A 6000-nucleotide genomic window follows, 5' to 3' on the forward strand; every position below is an offset into this window, starting at 1 on the left:
CCTTATCCATTCTGGATAATCCCACTTAAGCCATATTTGGTAATTACATTAAACCTATCCATTTGCATCTGTGCTCAAGATGGCAAGGCAATCATCATCGTGATTCATGTCTGAGACAGTGAGCTAACATATAGAGATGTTACTCTATGAACTTCAGCATCTCCAGTGGTTGTGGAGCATTACTGTGAGCAGTACTACTGTGAAGCAGAATCTAAAAGCTATTGCATATTACTCATTTAACCTAGCAGATCCTGACTTCTTCTTGCTCATATATCTGCCATGCACTGACAATATTGTCTTCACAAAAGTCTGTTATTCCTAACTTCATGAAAGTTTTATGTTTACTTTCTAATGCCTGATTAACACTGTAATGCCTGGAAATTACAGTACTATATATATATTATTTCTTTAAATTAATATCTTCTGCTCAAGTTAGGTTTGAAATGTTTAAGACTTTACAAAACATTGTCTGTTTAAGTTAACAGAAATAAATCTAGGGCATCAGGAAAGTTTCAGATAAATGTTTACACTTGCTGTTGGCCTTCTTGGCCACCTGGGCACGCTGTCGGCTTATGTTCAGCCGGCTGTCAACCAGCACCCCCAGGTCCCTTTCCGCCGGGCTGCTCTCCAGCCACTCCTCCCCAAGCCTGGAGTGTTGCATGGGGTTCTTGTGACCCAAGTGCAGGACCCGGCACTTGGCCTTATTAAACCTCATACAGTTGGCCTCTGCCCATCGATCCAGCCTGTCCAGATCCCTCTGCAGAGCCCTCCTACCCTCCAGCAGACCAACACTCCCACCCAACTTGGTGTCATCTGCAAACTTACTGAGGGAGCACTCGATTCCCTCATCCAGATCATCAATAAAGATATTGAACAAGACTGGCCTCAGAACCGAGCCCTGGGGAACACTGCTTGTGACCGGCCACCACCTGGATTTAACGTCATTCACTACAATTCTCTGGGCTTGGTCGTCCAGCCAGTTCTTTACCCAGTGAAGAGTAAACCTGTCTAAGCCACGAGCCGCAAGTTTCTCCGGGAGAATGCTGTGGGAGATGCTGTCAAAGGCTTTACTAAAGTCCAGGTAGACAACATCCACAGCCTTTCCCTCATCCATTAGGCTCATCACCTGGTCATAGAAGGAGATAGGTTGGTCAAGCAGGACCTGTCTTTCATGAACCCATGCTGGCTGGGCCTGATCCTTTGGTTGTCCTGTACATGCCCTGTGAGCACTCTCAAGACGAACTGCTCCATGATCTTCCCCGGTACAGAGGTCAGGCTGTCAGGCCTGTAGTTCCCGGGATCCTCCTTCCGGCCTTTCTTGTAGATGGGTGTCACATTGACAAGCCTCCAGTCATCTGAGACCTCCCCTGTTAACCAGGACTGCTGATAAATGATGGAGAGTGGCTTGGCAAGCTCCTCCACCAGCTCTCTCACTACTCTTGGATGGATCCCATCAGGCCCCATAGAGTTGTGTGTGTCCAGGTGGCTTAACAGGTCCTTAAATGTTTCCTGCTGGATTATGAGGAGTTTATTGTGCTCTCCATCCCTGACTTCCAGCTCAGGGGGCTGAATACCCTGCGGATACCTGGTCTGGCTATTAAAGTCTGAGGCAAAGAAGGCATAAAGTACCTCAGCCTTGTCCTCATCCTTGGTCACAATGTTCCCCACTATATCCAGTAAGGAATGGAGATTCTCCTTGCCTCTCATTTTGTTGTTAATATATTTGTAGAAGCATTTTTTATTATCCTTTACGACTGTGGCCAGACTGAGCTCTAGCTGGGCTTTTGCCTTTCTAGTTTTGTCCCTGCTTGACCTAACGAGATCCTTGTACTCTTCGTGAGTTGCCTGCCCCTTCTTCCAGAGGTGATAAACTCTCCTCTCTTCCCTGAGTCCCAGCAAAATCTCCCTGTTCAGCCAGGCTCGTCGTCTCCCACCAGCTCTTCTTATGGCACATGGGGACCGTCTGCTCCTGCGCCTTTAAGATTTCCTTCTTGAAGACTGTCCAGCCTTCCTGGACCCTTTTGCCCTTCAGGTCTCTCTCCCAAGGGAGATAATGAGTAGGATAATGAGAAATAAAGATCAAATCTTAAAACACCTTCCCTCCACCCCTCCCTTCTTTCCAGGCTCAACTCCACTCCCTAGTTCTCTACTTCCCCCCCGAATGGCGCAGGGGGACGGGGAATGGGGGTTGTGGTCAGTTCACCACATGCTGTCTCTGCCGCTCCTTCCTCCTCAGGGGAGGACTCCTCACACTCTTCCCCTGCTACAGCCTGGGGCCACTCCCACAGAAGACAGTCATCCACGAAGTTCTCCAATGTGAGTCCTTCCCACAGGCTGCAGTTCTTCATGAACTGCTCCAGCCTGGGTCCCTTCCATGGGGTCACAAGTCCTGCCAGCAAACCTGCTCCAGTGTGGGCTCCTCTATCCACGTGTCCACAGGTCCTGCCAGGAGCCTGCTGCAGTGCAGGCTTCCCACAGGGTCACATCCTTCTTTGGGCATCCAGCTGCTGTGGTGTGGGGTCCTCCCCAGGCTGCAGGTGGAGATCTGCTCCAGCGTGGATCTCCATGGGCTGCAGGGGCATAGGTGGCCTCACCATGGGCTTCACCGCAGGCTGCAGGGGAATCTCTGCTTGGGCACCTGGAGCCCCTCCTGCCCCTCCTTCTGCTCTGACCTGGGTGTCTGCAGAGCTGTTTCTCTCACATATTCTCACTCCTCTCTTCTGATACAGTTGTCCATTTTTTTTTCCCCCTCTTCTTAACTCCGTTATCCCAGAGGCGCTACCACTGTTTCTGATGGGCTTGGGCTTGGGCTTGGCCAGCAGCGGGTCCGTCTTGGCACCGGCTGGCACTGGTTCTGTTGGACACAGGGGAAGCTTCTAGCAACTTCTCACAGAAGCCACTCCTGTAGCCCCCCTGCTACCAAAACCTTGCCACGCCAACCCAATACATATGGTAAATCAATTAAATCTTTCTGGGTGTTTTACTGAATACCAAATAATTTTAATTATATTTAGGTACTTGCTTTTATTCTATTGTGGAGAGTATGGTCATAACAGCCCTGAAAATAAATCTCTTAAAATGAATTCCGATCTTCTCTTTCCTGTTACGTATTGTAGCTCGGCATGCAAATTAGTTCTGCTTCTCTCTCTCTCACACATACTCATTCAAATACTCCTGCCTCTTTCTGAACAACCAGTACCCTATGTTATAAAAAGAAAAGAGGAATTCTGAATTGACTTGATATCAGAAACCGTCGGATGAACTTATTAGTGTTATTTATAATTGCTGCACTGTTGCCTAAGGAGCCAGTTGCCAAGGGAATCATTAAACCCACTGATTTTGACTTTTGTAGAGGATTTGAGAAAATTGCTTTTAAAAGAAATGTCTTTCATTTTATCCACAAAGTAGAAAAAAGGCTAAACTAGGCAGAACAAATAGAACTTCTTTGAGATGTCTGATCGAAAATTCCCCCAGGTGGAAACTTCAAATGGGTACAATAAATCTTGATTTTTAGAGGTTTTTTGGTACCGTACACTTCAAGGCAAGAAGGGTGATGGGTTTGAGCAACCATCTTGCAAACAATACATCTACGAGTTTGAACAATAAACAGAGACATTGTAACTAGTTGTTCAGGAGGAATAATAAAAAAAAAATTGTCAGTGTAAATATGTTAATTCGGTACTGATATACATATGGTCAGAAATATAAAAAATAAAGCATACTATACCATACCATACCATCATCCTTTAATGTCCTTAGACTCTTGCCCATGCACACTGCCTGCGTACTACACATTTTATTCAGTTACTTTCTGAAGACTTTCCTACTGGCCTACATCAAGATTAATTTCTCTCAGTGTACTAAGTGGCAACATAACAGAGAGTAGCTTCCAAAAACACCCTTCTGTTAAAATAGCAGTCCTAGCTGATACCACTTTCAGTCACCCTTTTCTCTTCATCCTCCTTTGTATTAAATGACGTCATTGAGTCCTTTCCTCAGTTCCACTCTCAATCCCACCATCGACCCTGAGAAGACACTATCAAATCAGGATTATGTAGCAAATTCTCTGAGACTGACCGAATGCCAGTTCCATTCATTTAGGGGAAGGCACTCCATTTTGAAATACATGCCCGTTAGTACTAGACTAGCTGTCACAGGAAGCAAACAAATGGTTTCAACATGGTGCAACGTTCAGCCTAGTATGCAGCTAAATCCTATTAGCTACTGACTCCAAAGCACCAGCTATTTTGGAAACAGTAAAGGATGAAGCAGAAGGAAAAAAAATTGCAGACATAATCAGTAGTTTGAACACTGCTGAGGAGATTGAACCCAAGAATCAATGCATTCAACAACAGAAAAAAGCAGAGGAAGGTAATTTTTTTTTTTCCTTGTAGCATTTCTTCTATTTTCAGCATTTTTGTCTGGCTTCCCTCGCCCTTTTCCAGTCTCTGGTTGTCCTCCACTTCAGATTGCCTCTCCTGCTTCAAAATTGGAGATTCTAACAAAACGAGTTTTTCTTATTTTGGGAGGGAATAGAAGCAGATTCAAATTTTATTCTAAATTTTAGATTCTAACTTTTCAAGTTATGACCATGTTGTGACCAGTAATTGGCTTTCCTGAGAGGATGCTTCACTCCACGTCACCCAGACTTCCACATTCTAAAATGTAAGCAGGTATCTACATTGAAACATTTGAACTTTTGCCAAAAAATGATACCCATTTCCTTTTTCTCATGGCTAGATGTAGTTATTTGAGGCATAGTTCCAACATCAGGTGTACCAGTGAATCACTTCCATACAATAAAATGGTAAAATTTCTGTCTGGAAGCTTTTCTCTCAGTCTTACAAGCAAACGTGCAAAATCAGCTGCAAATATATTTTGTTTAAATCATGTATACTAGTGAGTTACTAGTACTACTAGCAATAGCTGTACATAATTACTTAGTCTTGTGGATTTAGAGTGGATTTACCAACCTGTAAGTACGTGATATTTTAATCATACCAGACAATTATCATTACATTTTACCATTAAAATAGACAAAATCATTTCAGACAAGATTGCAAACGTAACCTCTCTTCATCCAGTTATTCATTTTTAAAATGTTATGAAGATATGTATCACTAATTTCATTTTGGTACAACTGTTGCAATAAGTAGTGGGAGCATGTGAAAACATATTACTCAAGCCATCCCAGATGAATGCCGTGTTAATCCACAAATATCCCATGTCTTACTCTATAACAAGGATTAAAGTTCAGAAAATGTCTGCGGAAGCATTTGGAATTATGGTAGCTTACAGAATATTTTGAAATTATGAAAAATTAATGCATATTTACCTAAAAAAAGATTTTTTAGAGGCTATGGAAGAAAAATGACATTTTGCTTGTATACAATATCAACATAGGAGAAAAGAAGATGAGAGTATGCTTGAGGGAAACCTTCAAATAATTTCACAAGAACTTATTAGCTAGCAAAAGTCAGTGAAACAAACATTGATATCCTTTGTCCTTTTGCAAATTATCATAGTGTTAAAGATGCATTTATTTGCCTTCTTATCCTTTTCCTTATATCAGCATCTCCAAAATGTAATATAAAATCTTTGTTCCATATTATGAAGCATTAAGCAATAAAAGGATATAAAACGTCTCTGTTCTCCATTCTATGATTTACATAAAGAACATTTGCACCAAAAGATAAGTTCATATTAGTCCTAAGATGGATCATAACAGAGCAAGTCTGCTGAAGCATGGATAAAAAGTGTCTATAAAGACCACAGGTAACATGTTAGTAGAAAATGATTTCTGAAACCTTCAAGAGACTGCGGACTTCCTGAGATCAATTTCACTATGTCCTACTTTGGATTTACATGATGCAAAATCTTTGTTATTGCTCTGGGATGGCCTCAGCAGTTTGAAACTTTTAGAAGTTTTCGAGTCTTTAGCTTTAAAAGCTTTTTTTGTGCATGGTTTAATGGCGAAATTTGTCCTTGGTAGCTGAAGAA

The sequence above is a fragment of the Phaethon aethereus genome, assembly GCF_964289735.1.
Source record: "Phaethon aethereus genome assembly, chromosome: 2".
In the NCBI taxonomy this organism is placed as follows: Eukaryota; Metazoa; Chordata; class Aves; order Phaethontiformes; family Phaethontidae; genus Phaethon; species Phaethon aethereus.